General features: G+C 37.8%; 1 long non-coding RNA gene across 1 annotated transcript; it reads left to right on the top strand.

The window, feature by feature from the left end:
• The first annotated feature begins 222 nt into the window (after positions 1-222).
• Positions 223-10,786, top strand: LOC147584557 (uncharacterized). Its single transcript, XR_015255574.1, has 2 exons — positions 223-303; positions 10,673-10,786. It is a non-coding gene; the product is annotated as an uncharacterized LOC147584557 (long non-coding RNA).
• Positions 10,787-17,770: the final 6,984 nt, after the last annotated feature.

A 17,770-nucleotide genomic window follows, 5' to 3' on the forward strand; every position in this document is an offset into this window, starting at 1 on the left:
AGGCTCCAGGCTCTGAGCTGTCAGCACAGAGCCCAATGCAGGGCTTGAAGCCATGAACTGGGAGATCATGACCTGAGCTGAAGTTGGATATTTAACTTACTGTGCCACCCTGGTGCCCCTCATTTTCTAATAACCTAATAAGCTAGGATGTTTCACACATGAAGCCCCACATGAAGGCATTTATCAAGATTCTGTTTGTCTTATGTTTGCTCCACAGTGAATGCAAAGCAAGTCAAAGGTTAAACCATATTCAAAGGATCGAAAGAAACACATTACAATGTCTACATAGGGAAAAACTCACAGGTATTTTTCTGTCTACTACATTCTGGGATCAAGAGCAAATGAGATGTGAGAAATTGGAGAGAGAGAGATAATTACTTCCAGGAATATTGCTCAAATGAAGGGTAGAAATGACTCAAGAAATGTGCAAGAAATATACTACATCTGCATGTTGATAGGGAAATTTTGATAATGGGTGTAAGAGAGAAGAATAATGAAAGATTGGAGTCTTAAGCAGAAAAGAGAGCTCCAGATTTATTGCACAAATGGATGGATTAGCTATGATAAAGAGCCTTGGCAATTCATTCACTGCACCAGGGTAGAATGACAAAGATACAGAGAAAGTAACTGATGTAATGGCAAGTTTTTTTGGGAAATCATCTTTTTATTACTTTAATTTCCTAAATGAAATATGCATACTATCAATAAATGAATGAATAAAAATGCATATATACATTTATGTACAAATATTTATATAAATGGATCTTATTCACAATGGAATATTATTCAGTCAGTAAAAAGGAAATCTTGCCATTTAAGACAACATGAATAGAACCTAATATAAGTCAGATAAAGACAAAAACTGTGTGATCTCACTTATATGTGGTATATAAAAAAGAACCATTGATACAAAGAATAGGTTGGTGGTTGCTAAAAGAGGGGTTGGAGGTAGGTAAAATGGGTGAAGAGAGTCAAAAGGTATAAACTTCTGTTATAAAATAATAAGTCCTGTGGATGCAGTGTACAGAAAGGTGATGATAGTTAATAATAGTATATTGTACCTCTGAGGTTGCTAAGAGAGTAGATACTAAAAAGTCTTGTCACAAGAAAAAAATTGTAACTATGTGTGGTGATGGATGTTAACTAGACTTGCTGTGGTGGTCATTTTGCAGTACAAGTGACTCTTGAACAACATAGTGCTTGGGGCACTGAACCCCCATGCAGTCAAATATCTGCATATAAATTTTGACTCCCCTAAACTTTACTGCTATTTGCCTACTGTTGGTCAGAGGCTTTACCAATAACATAAATAATCACTTAAAACATATTTTGTATATTACATGCATTACATACTGTATTCTTATGATAAAGAAATCTAGAGAAGAAAAATGTTATGAAGAAAATCATAAAGAATACACTTACAAATCTAGAAATATATTCACATATTTAAAAATCCACATATAAGTAGTCTAATGTACTTCAAACCTGTTTTTTTTTTAATTTGACAAGTTTGTATTTTATTTTATTTATTTGTTTATTATTTTATTTTATTTTTATTTTATTTTTTCTGAATTTTATTTTTATTTTTTTAAATATGAAATTTATTGTCAAATTGGTTTCAATACAACACCCAGTGCTCATCCCAACAGGTGCCCTCCTCAATGCCCATCACCCACCCTCCCCTCCTTCCCACCCCTCATCAACCCTCAGATTATTCTCAGTTTTTAAGAGTCTCTTATGGTTTGCCTCCTTGCCTCTCTGTAACTTTTTTCCCCTTCCCTTCCTTCATGGTCTTCTGTTAAGTTTTTCAGGATCCACATAAAAAGTGAAAACATATGGTATCTGTCTTTTTCTGTATGACTTATTTCACTTAGCATAACACTCTCCAGTTACATCCACGTTGCTACAAAAGGCCATATTTCATTCTTTCTTATTGCCAAGTAGTATTCTATTGTATATATAAACCATAACTTCTTTATCCATTCATCAGTTGATGGACATTTAGGCTCTTTCCCTAATTTGGCTATTGTTGAAAGTGCTGCTATAAACATTGGGGTACAAGTGCCCCTATGCATCAGCACTCCTGTAGCCCTTGGGTAAACTCTTAGCAGTGCTATTGCTGAGTCATAGGGTAGCTCTAGTTTTAATTTTTTGAGGAACCTCCACACTGTTTTCCAGAGCGGCTGCACCAGTTTGCATTCCCACCAACAGTGCAAGAGGGTTCCCATTTCTCCACATCCTCGCCAGCATTTATAGCCTCCTGATTTGTTCATTTTAGCCACTCTGGTGTGAGGCAGTTTTGATTTGTATCTCAGTGTGGTTTTGATTTGTATTTCCCTAATGAGGAGTGACGTTGAGCATCTTTTCATGTGCCCGTCCTGTGATTGATTTCAAGTTTCATAACATTGTGATCTGAAAATGTGCATGGTATGATCTCAATTCTTTTATATGTTTTGAAGGCTGTTTTGTGACCCAGTATGTGATCTATCTTGGAGAATGTTCCATGTGCACTCGAGAAGAAAGTATATACTGCTGCTCTAGGATGTAGATTCTAAATATATCTGTCTAATGGGACCTCATCAAGATAAAAGATAAAAACTGCAATGGATAAAGAAGATGTGGTTTATATATCCAATGGAATACTACTTGGCAATGAGAAAGAATAAAATCTGGCCATTTTCAGCAATGTGGATGGAACTGGAGGGTATTATGCTAAGTGAAATATGTCAGAGAAAAACAGATAACCATGTTTTCACTCATCTGTGATAGTGAGGATGTGTGGATATTGAGAAACTTAGCAGAAGACCATGTAAGAAGGGAAGGAAAACAAAGTTACAAACAGAGAAGGAGGAAGGCAAACCATAAGAGCCTCTTAAATACAGAGAACAAACTGAGGGTTGATGAAGGATGGGGGAGAGGGGAAAGTGGGTGATGGGCATTGAGGAGGTCACTTGTTGGGGTGAACACTGGGTGTTGTATGGAAGCCAATTTGACAACAAATTTCATTAAGAAGAATGAAAGAAAATGTTTCCTGATATCAATTTTTTTAGAAGAGTTAGAGAAGAATTGTTATTAATTCTTCTTTTAATGTTTGGTAGAATTCACCAGTGAAGCAATATAGTCCTGGGATACTCTATATTGAGAGAACTGATTACTTATTCAAAGTCCATCATTATCAGTCTGTTTAGATTTTTAAATGTCTCCCTGAGTCAGTTTTGGTAGTTGCATATTTCCAGGAACTTGTCAATTTCACATAGCTAATCCAGTCTGTTGGCATATAAGATCCTTTGTATTTTTGTTTTCAATAGTTTCCAGTTTTGTTTACTCTTTATTTTTCTTTAATTAAAGATTTGTCCATTTTCTGTATCATTTTACAAAACTAGCCCCTAGTTATATCAGTATTTTCTGTTGTTTTTCTTGTCTTTAATTCATTTATTTCTTTTGTGATCTTTATGTCTGTCCTTCTGCTTGTTTTTGACTGCTATTTCTTATTTTCCTTTTCTTTGAGGCAGAAAGTTATACTTTTTTTTGAGATGTTTACTTTTTCTTAATGTAGGGATTTACCACTCTAAAATTTCCTCTTTGAACTTCCTTTACTGCAACCCTTACATTTCAGTATATGGTGTGTCCATTTTTGTTTGTTTTAGGATATTTTTCATTTGTCTTTTTATTTTCTCTTGGCCCACTGATTCTTTAGGAACATGTTATTTAATCTGCATATATGTGTGAATTATTTTTTCAAAGAACATGCTCCTGATTTCATTAATTACTTTGAATGTAAATAAACTAATGCTCCAATATATAGACATAGGGTGACAGAATGGATAAAAAGACAAAACTCCTCTATACACTGTTGATAAGAGATTCATTTCTTAAAGACACATGAAGATTGAAAGTAAAGGGATGGAAAAGCATTTATAATGCAAATGGATGCAAAGAGAAAGTTGGTATATTAATACTTATGTCAGACAAAATAGACTTTACAACTAGGACTATAATAAGAAGCAAACAACATATAATCACAAACAAAACAATCAACAAGGAGATATGAACATTATAGATATTTATGCACCCAATATGGAACACCCAAATACATTAAACTGTTAATAACAAACATAAAGGAATTATTTGATAATAATATAATAATAGTAGGGAACTTTAATGACCACTTACATCAACAGACAAATCATCCAAATAGAAAAACAATAAGAGGGAGAGGGAAGATGGCAGCGTAGGAGGACGCTGGGCTCACCGCGCGTCCTGCTGATCACTTAGATTCCACCTACACCTGCCTAAATAACCCAGAAAACCGCCAGAGGATTAGCAGAACGGAGTCGCCGGAGCCAAGCGCAGACCAGAGGCCCACGGAAGAGGGTAGGAAGGGCGGCGAGGCGGTGCGCGCTCCACGGACTGGCGGGAGGGAGCCGGGGCGGAGGGGCGGCTCCCGGCCAAGCGGAGCCCCCGAGTCTGGCTTGCAAAAAGCGGAGGGGCCTGACGGACTGTGTTCCGACAGCAAGCGCGACTTAGCGGCTGGGAGGTCATAAGTTAACAGCTCTGCTCAGAAAGCGGGAAGGCTGGAGGACAAAGGGAAGGAGAGCTGCTGAGCCCCCTGACGACAGAGCTCAGTTTGGTGGGGAAAAAAGGCGCTCGCCAGCGCCATCTCCCCCACCCATCCCCCAGCCAAAATCCCAAAGAGAACCAGTTCCTGCCAGGGAACTTGCTCGCTCCGCGCAAACACCCAACTCTGCGCTTCTGCGGAGCCAAACCTCCGGCAGCGGATCTGACTCCCTCCTGCTGCCACAGGGCCCCTCCTGAGGTGGATCACCTAAGGAGAAGCGAGCTAAGCCTGCCCCTCCTGCCCCTGTGCACCTTGCCTACCCACCCCAGCTAAGACGCCAGATCCCCAGCATCACAAGCCTGGCGGTGTGCAAGTAGCCCAGACAGGCCACCCCACCCCACAGTGAATCCCGCCCCTAGGAGAGGGGAAGAGAAGGCACGCACCAGTCTGACTGTGGCCCCAGCGGTGGGCTGGGGGCAGACATCAGGTCTGACTGCGGCTCCGCCCACCAACTCCAGTTATACACCACAGCACAGGGGAAGTGCCCTGCAGGTCCTCACCACGCCAGGGACTATCCAAAATGACCAAGCAGAAGAATTCCCCTCAGAAGAATCTCCAGGAAATAACAACAGCTAATGAGCTGATCAAAAAGGATTTAAATAATATAACAGAAAGTGAATTTAGAATAATAGTCATAAAATTAATCGCTGGGCTTGAAAACAGTATAGCTGACAGCAGAGAATCTCTTGCTACAGAGATCAAGGGACTAAGGAACAGTCACGAGGAGCTGAAAAACGCTTTAAATGAAATGCATAACAAAATGGAAACCACCACGGCTCGGATTGAAGAGGCAGAGGAGAGAATAGGTGAACTAGAAGATAAAGTTATGGAAAAAGAGGAAGCTGAGAAAAAGAGAGATAAAAAAATCCAGGAGTATGAGGGGAAAATTAGAGAACTAAGTGATACACTAAAAAGAAATAATATACGCATTATTGGTATCCCAGAGGAGGAAGAGAGAGGGAAAGGTGCTGAAGGGGTACTTGAAGAAATCATAGCTAAGAACTTCCCTGAACTGGGGAAGGAAAAAGGCATTGAAATCCAAGAGGCACAGAGAACTCCCTTCAGACATAACTTGAATCGATCTTCTGCACGACATATCATAGTGAAACTGGCAAAATACAAGGATAAAGAGAAAATTCTGAAAGCAGCAAGGGGTAAACGTGCCCTCACATATAAAGGGAGACCTATAAGACTCGTGACTGATCTCTCTTTTGAAACTTGGCAGGCCAGAAAGAATTGGCACGAGATTTTCAGTGTGCTAGACAGAAAAAATATGCAGCCGAGAATCCTTTATCCAGCAAGTCTGTCATTTAGAATCGAAGGAGAGATAAAGGTCTTCCCAAACAAACAAAAACTGAAGGAATTTGTCACCACTAAACCAGCCCTACAAGAGATCCTAAGGGGGACCCTGTGAGACAAAGTACCAGAGACATCACTACAAGCATAAAACATACAGACATCACAATGACTCTAAACCCATATCTTTCTATAATAACACTGAATGTAAATGGATTAAATGCGCCAACCAAAAGACATAGGGTATCAGAATGGATAAAAAAACAAGACCCATCTATTTGCTGTCTACAAGAGACTCATTTTAGACCTGAGGACACCTTTAGATTGAGAGTGAGGGGAGGGAGAACTATTTATCATGCTACTGGAAGCCAAAAGAAAGCTGGAGTAGCCATACTTATATCAGACAAACTAGACTTTAAATTAAAGGCTGTAACAAGAGATGAAGAAGGACATTATATAATAGTGACAGGGTCTATCCATCAGGAAGAGCTAACAATTATAAATGTCTATGCGCTGAATACCGGAGCGCCCAAATATATAAAACAATTACTCATAAACATAAGCAACCTTATTGATAAGAATGTGGTAATTGCAGGGGACTTTAACACCCCACTTACAGAAATGGATAGATCATCTAGACACACAGTCAATAAAGAAACAAGGGCCCTGAATGAGACGTTCGATCAGATGGACTTGACAGATATATTTAGAACTCTGCATCCCAAAGCAACAGAATATACTTTCTTCTCCAGTGCACATGGAACATTCTCCAAGATAGATCATATACTGGGTCACAAAACAGCCCTTCATAAGTTTACAAGAATTGAAATCATATCATGCATACTTTCAGACCACAATCCTATGAAGCTTGAAATCAACCGCAGAAAAAAGTCTGGAAAACCTCCAAAAGCATGGAGGTTAAAGAACACCCTACTAACGAATGAGTGGGTCAACCAGGCAATTAGAGAAGAAATTAAAAAATATATGGAAACAAACGAAAATGAAAATACAACAATCCAAACGCTTTGGGACGCAGCGAAGGCAGTCCTGAGAGGAAAATACATTGCAATCCAGGCCTATCTCAAGAAACAAGAAAAATCCCAAATACAAATCTAACAGCACACCTAAAGGAAATAGAAGCAGAACAGCAAAGGCAGCCTAAACCCAGCAGAAGAAGAGAAATAATAAAGATCAGAGCAGAAATAAACAATATAGAATCTAAAAAAACTGTAGAGCAGATCAACGAAACCAAGAGTTGGTTTTTTGAAAAAATAAACAAAATTGACAAACCTCTAGCCAGGCTTCTCAAAAAGAAAAGGGAGATGACCCAAATAGATAAAATCATGAATGAAAATGGAATTATTACAACCAATCCCTCAGAGATACAAACAATTATCAGGGAATACTATGAAAAATTATATGCCAACAAATTGGACAACCTGGAAGAAATGGACAAATTCCTGAACACCCACACTCTTCCAAAACTCAATCAGGAGGAAATGGAAAATTTGAACAGACCCATAACCAGCGAAGAAATTGAATCGGTTATCAAAAATCTCCCAACAAATAAGAGTCCAGGACCAGATGGCTTCCCAGGGGAGTTCTACCAGACGTTTAAAGCAGAGATAATACCTATCCTTCTCAAGCTATTCCAAGAAATAGAAAGGGAAGGAAAACTTCCAGACTCATTCTATGAAGCCAGTATTACTTTGATTCCTAAACCAGACAGAGACCCAGTAAAAAAAGAGAACTACAGGCCAATATCCCTGATGAATATGGATGCAAAAATTCTCAATAAGATACTAGCAAATCGAATGCAACGGCATATAAAAAGACTTATTCACCATGATCAAGTGGGGTTCATTCCTGGGATGCAGGGCTGGTTCAACATTCGCAAATCAATCAACGTGATACATCACATTAACAAAAAAAAAGAGAAAAACCATATGATCCTGTCAATCGATGCAGAAAAGGCCTTTGATAAAATCCAGCACCCTTTCTTAATAAAAACCATTGAGAAAGTCGGGATAGAAGGAACATACTTAAAGATCATAAAAGCCATTTATGAAAAGCCCACAGCTAACATCATCCTCAACGGGGAAAAACTGAGAGCTTTTTCCCTGAGATCAGGAACACGACAGGGATGCCCACTCTCACCGCTGTTGTTTAACATAGTGCTGGAAGTTCTAGCATCAGCAATCAGACAACAAAAGGAAATCAAAGGCGTCAAAATTGGCAAAGATGAAGTCAAGCTTTCGCTCTTTGCAGATGACATGATATTATACATGGAAAATCCGATAGACTCCACTAAAAGTCTGCTAGAACTGATACATGAATTCAGCAAAGTTGCAGGATACAAAATCAATGTACAGAAATCAGTTGCGTTCTTATACACTAACAATGAAGCAACAGAAAGACAAATAAAGAAACTGATCCCATTCACAATTGCACCAAGAAGCATAAAATACCTAGGAATAAATCTAACCAAAGATGTAAAGGATCTGTATGCTGAAAACTATAGAAAGCTTATGAAGGTAATTGAAGAAGATTTAAAGAAATGGAAAGACATTCCCTGCTCATGGATTGGAAGAATAAATATTATCAAAATGTCAATACTACCCAAAGCTATCTACACATTCAATGCAATCCCAATCAAAATTGCACCAGCATTCTTCTCGAAGCTAGAACAAGCAATCCTAAAATTCATATGGAACCACAAAAGGCCCCGAATAGCCAAAGTAATTTTGAAGAAGAAGACCAAAGCAGGAGGCATCACAATCCCAGACTTTAGCCTCTACTACAAAGCTGTCATCATCAAGACAGCATGGTATTGGCACAAAAACAGACACATAGACCAATGGAATAGAATAGAAACCCCAGAACTAGACCCACAAACGTATGGCCAACTCATCTTTGACAAAGCAGGAAAGAACATCCAATGGAAAAAAGACAGTCTCTTTAACAAATGGTGCTGGGAGAACTGGACAGCAACATGCAGAAGGTTGAAACTAGACCACTTTCTCACACCATTCACAAAAATAAACTCAAAATGGATAAAGGACCTGAATGTGAGACAGGAAACCATCCAAACCTTAGAGGAGAAAGCAGGAAAAGACCTCTCTGACCTCAGCCGTAGCAATCTCTTACTCGACACATCCCCAAAGGCAAGGGAATTAAAAGCAAAAGTGAATTACTGGGACCTTATGAAGATAAAAAGCTTCTGCACAGCAAAGGAAACAACCAACAAAACTAAAAGGCAACCAACGGAATGGGAAAAGATATTTGCAAATGACATATCGGACAAAGGGCTAGTATCCAAAATCTATAAAGAGCTCACCAAACTCCACACCCGAAAAGCAAATAACCCAGTGAAGAAATGGGCAGAAAACATGAATAGACACTTCTCTAAAGAAGACATCCGGATGGCCAACAGGCACATGAAAAGATGTTCAGCGTCGCTCCTTATCAGGGAAATACAAATCAAAACCACACTCAGGTATCACCTCACGCCAGTCAGAGTGGCCAAAATGAACAAATCAGGAGACTATAGATGCTGGAGAGGATGTGGAGAAACAGGAACCCTCTTGCACTGTTGGTGGGAATGCAAATTGGTGCAGCCGCTCTGGAAAGCAGTGTGGAGGTTCCTCAGAAAATTAAAAATAGACCTACCCTATGACCCAGCAATAGCACTGCTAGGAATCTACCCAAGGCATACAGGAGTACTGATGCATAGGGGCACTTGTACCCCAATGTTCATAGCAGCACTCTCAACAATAGCCAAATTATGGAAAGAGCCTAAATGTCCATCAACTGATGAATGGATAAAGAAATTGTGGTTTATATACACAATGGAATACTACGTGGCAATGAGAAAAAATGAAATATGGCCTTTTGTAGCAACGTGGATGGAACTGGAGAGTGTGATGCTAAGTGAAATAAGCCATACAGAGAAAGACAGATACCATATGGTTTCACTCTTATGTGGATCCTGAGAAACTTAAGAAAAACCCATGGGGGAGGGGAACAAAAAAAGAAAAAAAAAGAGGTTAGAGTGCGAGAGAGCCAAAGCATAAGAGACTGTTGAGAACTGAGAACAAACTAAGGGTTGATGGGGGGTGGGAGGGAGGAGAGGGTGGGTGATGGGTACTGAGGAGGGCACGTTTTGGGATGAGCACTGGGTGTTGTATGGAAACCAATTTGACAATAAATTTCATATATAACAAAAAAAAATAAAAAAAAAAAAAAAAGAAAACCAATAAGAAAACTGTGGCATTAAGTGACACATTGGACCAGATGGATTTAACTGATATATTTAGAATATTCCATCTCTAAACAGTGGAATACACATTCTTTTCAAGCACACATGGAACATTCTCCAGAACAGACTACATATTAGACCACAAAAGAAGAGTTAACAAATTTAAAAGATCAAACTCATACCATGCATCTTTTCTGGACACAATGCTATGATACTAGAAATCAATCACAAGAAAAACCTCTAAGCGCCACAAATACAAGGAGGTTAAATAACATGCTACTACACAATGAACGGGTCAACCAAGAAATCAAAGAGGAAATAAAAAAATACATGGAGACAAATAAAAATAACTACAAAATGTCTTCTGCCTATTTCTTCACTGGATTATTTGTTTTATGGGATGTTGCATTTGATAAGTTCTTTATAAATTTTGGATACTAACCCTTTACCTGATATGTCATTTGTAAATATCTTCTCCAATTCTGTTGTTTACCTTTTAGATTTGTTGATTGTTTTCCAAAGAAGACATCCAGATGACTAACAGACACATGAAAAGATGCTCACATACTCATCATCAGAGAAATACAAATAAAAATCACAATATGATACTACCATTTCATACCTGTCAGAATGGCTAAAATTAACACTTCAGGAAAAAACAGTTGTTGGAGAGAAGGTGGAGAAAGGGGAATACTTTTGTATTATTGGTGGGAATGCAAACTGAAGCAACCACTCTGGAAAACAGTGTGGAGTTTTCTCAAAAAATTAAAAGTAGAGTTACCTTATGTTCCAGAAATTGCACTACTAGGTATTTATCTAAAGGATACAAAAATGCTGAATTGAAGGGGCACATGCACCCCAGTGTTTATAGTAGCAATATCAACAATATGAACAATAGTTTGATTCAGCAGTCAAATGTCCATTGACTGCTAAATGGATAAAGAAAATATGGTATACATATGCAATGGAATACTACTAGGTGATGAAAAAGATTGAAGATTTTGCCATTTGCAATGTGAATGGAGCTAGAATGTATTATGCTAAGTGAAATAAGTCAGTCAGAGAAAGACAAATACCATATGATTTCATCCAGATGAACATAGGGAAGGGAAGGAAATATAAGGTAAGAACAGAGAGACTCTTAAATACAGAGAACAAACTGAGGGTTGCTGGATAGTAGGTTGGAGGGCAGACTGGCTAAATCGGTGATGGCATTAAGGAGGGCACTTGTTTGGATGAGCACTGGGTGTTATATAAAAATGATGAGTCACTGGATTCTACTCCTGAAACCATTACTGCACCATATGTTAACTAATTTGTATTAAACAAGTAAATAAATTTAAACAAGTAAATAAATAAAAATAAATGCAAAATGGTACAAAATCTTTGGGATGCAGCAGAAGCATTTCAAAGATTTAAGTTTATAGTAATATAGGTCTACCATAGGAGGCAAGAACAAAATTCAATTAAACAACCCAACCATACACCTAAAGATGCTGGAAAAAGAGTGAACCAAACCTCAAAACAGTAGAAGGAAAGAAGTATTTCAAATTACAGAAGAAATAAAGAAATAGAAATTACACAAACAAATTACAAAACAAATAGAACAGATCAGTGGAGTTCGTGCCCCTTGTTGGGTTCCACATTGCTAGTACAGAACTTGCTTGGGATTCTCTCTCTCTCTTCCTCTCTTTCTGTCCCTCCCTCACTCGCACTCTCTCTCTCTCTCTCTCTCTCTCTCTCTCTCGAAATAAATAAATAAAGTTACAGAAATACAAAATGAATAGAATAGATCAGTGAAACCAGGATCTGGTGCTTTGAAAAGATTCTCAAAATTGATAAAACTCATGCCAGACTCATGAAAGAAGAGAGAGAGAGAAGGACTCACATAAACAAAATCAGAAATGAAAGAAACTGACACTCCAGAAATACAGAGGATTGTGAGAGAATATTATGAAAAATTAGATAACCTAGATCCAATGGATAATGGATCCAATGGAAATGGATAGATTCCTAGAAACATGTAACCTTCCAAAATTGAATTAGGAAAAAAAAAAAGAAAATCTGAAGTGACCTGTAATCAGAAATGAAATTGGATCAGTAATCCAAAAAATTTAAAACGAACAAAAGTCCAGGATTAGAGAGATTCACAGGTGAAAAATAGCAATCATTTAAAGAATGGTTAATACCTGTTCTCAAACAGTTCCAAAATAGAAGAGTAAAAAAAAACAAAAAAAAAAAACAAAAAAAACAAAAAACTTCTAAATTCACTCTATGAAGCCAGCATTACCTTGATACCAAAAGCAGAGAAAGATACTACAAAAAAAGAGAATTACTGGTCAATATCTCTAATGAATATAGATGCAAAAATCTTCAACAGAATATTAGCAAGCCAAATCCAACAATACACTACAAAATTCATACACCATGATCAAGTGGGATTTATTTCTGCATGCAAGTATGGTTCAATATTTCCTATCACTCAGACAAGTCAATCAGCATGATAAATCACATCAACAAGAGAAAAGGTAAAAATCATATAATCATTTTTATAGGTGCAACAAAAGTATTTGACAAAGCAAAACATTTATTCATGATAAAAACCCTCAACAAAGTAAATTTAGAAGGAACATACTTTAACATAATGATAACTGTGAAAACACCACAACTAACATCATATTCAATGTGAAAAACTGCAGGAGTCAAGAGAAGGATGTTCATTCACCCCACTCTTATTCAGCATAGTTCTGGAAGTTTTAGCCACAGCAATCAGACCTGAAAAAGGCATGCAAATTGGTAAGGAAGAAGTAAAACCTTCACTATTTACAGATGAAATGATACTACATATAAAAACCCCTAAATACTCCACACAAAACCTACTAGAACTCATCAGTGAATTGGGTAAGATCTCAGGATACAAAATCAGTGTACAGAAACCCACTGCACTTCCATAAAGTAATAATGAAGCAGCAGAAAGAGAAATTATGAAAAAAAATCCCATTTATAATTATGCCAAAGATAATAAAATACATAGGAATAAACAACCAAAGAGGTGAAAGACCTGTACCCTGAAAACTATAAAACATTGATGAAAGGAAGTGAAGATGACACAAACAAATGGAAAGATATTCCATGCTCAAGGATTTGAAGAACGAATACTGTCAAAATGTCCATACAATGCATAATGATGTAGAGATTTAATGCAATCCCTATTAAAATACCAACAGCATTTTTCACAGAACTGGAAAAAGCAATCCTAAAATTTGGGTGGAACCAAAAAAGACCCCGAATAGCCAAAGTAGTCTTCAAAAAGAAAAACAAAGCTGGAGGCATCCCAATTCTGAAATTCAAGTTATACCCAAAGCTGTAGTGATCAAAACAGTATGGTACTGGCACAAAAATAGACACAAAATCAATGGAACAGAGTGGCGCCTGGGTAGCTCAGTCAGTTGTGTCTGACTCTTGCTTTCAGCTCAGGTCATGATCCCAGAGTTGTGGGATCAAGCCCTGCATTGATCAGCATGGAGTCTACTTGAGATTCTCTCTGCCCCCTTCCCTGCTCATGCATTCTCTCTCTAAAATAATAACAAAATAAATGGAACAGAATTGAAAGTCCAAAAGTAAACCCACATGTATATGGTCAATTAATGTAAAGGAGGCAAGAATATGCAAAGGGAAAAGACAGCTTTTTCAACACTGGTTTTAGGAAAACCATGGATAACTACATGCAAAAGAATGAAACTGAACCACTTTTTAAACCATACACAAAAATAAACTCAAAATGGTTTAAAGACCTAAATGTGAGACCTGAAACCATAAAACTCCTAAAAAACATATGCAATAATCTCTTAGTCATCTTCCTTAGCAACGTATTTATGAATATTCTCTCCAGGCAGGAAAACAAAGGGGAAAAAAAAACCTATTATGAATACAACAAAATAAAAAGCTTTTGCACAGAGAAGGAAACCATTAACAAATCAAAAAGGCAACCTAGTAAATAAGAGAAGATACTTGCAAATGATATATCTGATAAAGGGATAATACAGCAAATGTATAAAGGAATTATACAACTCAACACCAAAAAAAAAAAAAAAAACAATTCAAGTTTAGAAAGGCAGTAATCATCAGGAAAATTCAAATCAAAACAATAATGAGGTATCATCTCAAATCATTAGAATGGCTAGTATTAGAAAGATAAAAAATAAGTGTTAGTGATGATGTGGGAAAAAAGGAACTACCATGTATTGTTGCAAGATTGTACATTGGTGCAACTACTGTAGAAATGTGTATGAAGTTTCCCCAAAAAATTAAAAATAGAAATATTATATAATCCAGTTATTCTACTCCTGGGAATATGTTGTGCACCTGGCGGTGCTCACTCTCTCTGTCTCTCTCTTAAAATAAGTAAATTTAAAAAGAAAACAAATTAAAAAAATAAGTTGTGCACCTGAAACTAATGTAACATTTTATTCTTCAATTAAAAAAAAAAAAAGGAAGGGAAGAAACTCTACACTGGAGGAGAGCATTGCTACTTGCAAAGCATCACCAGCCCATTTCTTCATCTTCTTTTTTAAAATGTCAGTTTTATTGAGCTATAGTTCACATAGGTCTTATTTCTTGACCTACCTATCAGTAAAAGAGATGTCTGTTTGAAAACACATTCACGCCAGTCAGAGTGGCCAAAATGAACAAATCAGGAGACTATAGATGCTGGAGAGGATGTGGAGAAACGGGAACCCTCTTGCACTGTTGGTGGGAATGCAAATTGGTGCAGCCGCTCTGGAAAGCAGTGTGGAGGTTCCTCAGAAAATTAAAAATAGACCTACCCTATGACCCAGCAATAGCACTGCTAGGAATCTACCCAAGGCATACAGGAGTACTGATGCATAGGGGCACTTGTACCCCAATGTTCATAGCAGCACTCTCAACAATAGCCAAATTGTGGAAAGAGTGTAAATGTCCATCAACTGATGAATGGATAAAGAAATTGTGGTTTATATACACAATGGAATACTACGTGGCAATGAAAAAGAATGAAATATGGCCTTTTGTAGCAACGTGGATGGAACTGGAGAGTGTGATGTTAAGTGAAATAAGCCATACAGAGAAAGACAGATACCATATGGTTTCACTCTTATGTGGATCTTGAGAAACTTAACAGAAACCCATGGGGGAGGGGAAGGAAAAAAAAAAAAAAAGGTTAGAGTGGGAGAGAGCCAAAGCATAAGACTCTGTTAAAAACTGAGAACAGGGGTGCCTGGGTGGTGCAGTCGGTTAAGCGGCCGACTTCAGCCAGGTCACGATCTCGCGGTCCGTGAGTTCGAGCCCCGCGTCGGGCTCTGGGCTGATGGCTCAGAGCCTGGAGCCTGTTTCCGATTCTGTGTCTCCCTCTCTCTCTGCCCCTCCCCTGTTCATGCTCTGTCTCTCTCTGTCCCCAAAAAAATAAATAAACGTTAAAAAAAAAATTTTTTTAAAAACTGAGAACAAACTGAGGGTTGATGGGGGGTGGGAGGGAGGGGAGGGTGTGTGATGGGTATTGAGGAGGGCACCTTTTGGGATGAGCACTGGGTGTTGTATGGAAACCAATTTGACAATAAATTTCAGATATTGAAAAAATAAATAAATAAATAAAAATATTTGTATTATTTTATTATTTTTACTTTATTTATTTTTTATTTTATTTGTTTACTTTTTTATTATTTTTACTTTATTTATTTGTTTATTTATTTATTTACTTTATTTATTTACTTTATTTACTTATTTATTTATTTAAACAAATATTGATGTATTTATTTATTTAATACTAAAAATAATAAAATATATTAAAATAAATTAAATTAATTTATTAATATAAATTAAAATAAAATATATTAAAATAAAAATAATAAATATATTTATGTATTTCTTTATTTATGTATGTATTTATTTATTTATTTACATTAAGTTCTTGTTTTAATTCCAGTTAGTTAACATATTCTGTTTTATTATTTTAGAGGTACAATTTTTTAATAGGAGGAACTTTGAGTATGCTGATTTTGAACCCAATATCAAATGAAAAATCAAGGCTCAGGACATCGTGTAGGAATGCTGCCATTTTTGTAAACAAGAGAAAATAGATGACACGGTCCCTCTGGTACAGAAACTTGATGAATGGCCATTGTGTGTGGAGGGACATATTATTGCATGCATCTTATGGCTATTGAATTTGAAACTATATAGTGGATTTCTATTCAGCAAGCAAGTGAAAAAAAAAAAGTAAAATTAAAGCCAGAATATGGCTCCCCCTGACACAGGGCTACTCCCTATTCAGTTTCCACCCCAACTGGGTATACTGCTTTTTAATTCCTACACTAACCACCCAGAGTTAGCAGACTCCCCAGGTTTCAAGGCTTAGTCCTTCAGAAGACTGCCCTCAATTCACACACTAGCTGCTGCACTTTGGAAGGGGGAGGGGTTCTCAGTCTCCATCCCCCTTCTCCCCAGAGGTTCAGCTGGTCCAAAGTCTTAGCACTGTATTCACATGCTTGGTCTTTCTGGTGACCTGCCACTGACCTGAAGCTATCTAGGAAATTGTCAAGAATCAATTAGCATAACAAAGTCAACTCCTTTCACTCAGACAATTCCCAGGGGTTTTGAGGCTTTACTCCAGGATCCAGGGACAAGAACTAAATATATTCCTTGTTAGACTTCACTCCCTATGGAGTTTAGGCCGTCCAAGGTTAATGAAGGGGCCTGAGTGTCCTTTTCCCAGAACTCAGGGCTATGTTCTCTAATTCTGGATTCAGATTCTGCCTGACCTGGTGCCTGGGGCCTGGTTAGGGTGTCCTCTCAGGGGTCACTGAGAAGCCTCTTGCCTGGGGTTCTGTGCCCTCCTCTCACTTATGATGTCAAAAATACACAAAATCTGTGGACATGATGCCTTTCAGTTTCACTTCTTAGCAATGGCTGTGTTTCCCAGAAAAGCAACCCTCAGAACTTTGATTTCACTTTCTGTTCTTGTAAATGCAGGGCTCTGCAATGTGATGGATGCTTCTTTATTATTGGCCAGATTCATGTGAGGGTGGAGCAGAGACCAGAGACTATTTAAATCATGCCAGCTCCTCACACACAGTTTAAACATTTGGGGTGACAGTGAGCTCTTTAATCTCTGCAGTGACCACACCAGCACAAAGGACCTGTTCCAGTTCAAGGACAGTCTGTGGGCAGAAGTATTCCTGTGTGAGCTCTTCAGACTCAGTGTTTCCTGTGCTGCCAGTGGACACATTCAGAGCTCAACACTGACACCAAGTCTCTTTTCTTTCAGGAGCTGGTAAGCAAGAAATCACTTTGGATTGAGTGCTGATCTAAAAATAGAATTATAGATCTGATGGTCTAAACGTGGAAGAGTCTGGATGCTCAATTTTGAGTGCAGTGGGCTTGAAAGGCTGAGGGGAAGGATGACTGGTGGATGGCTGTGAGCCATTTAGAGAAATAACTATTTGGAAATATTCAGAGGGCGGTTGGAGAACAAACTATTCCTGTGAATTGCAGAAGGTTCATGTGAATGTCAGGGGTGTCAGTGGATAGAGACTTTCCCTAAGAACTTATGCCATCAGACA

This window comes from Puma concolor, chromosome A1, assembly GCF_028749965.1.
Source record: "Puma concolor isolate L17-30 chromosome A1, mPumCon1.1.hap2, whole genome shotgun sequence".
NCBI lineage: Eukaryota > Metazoa > Chordata > Mammalia > Carnivora > Felidae > Puma > Puma concolor.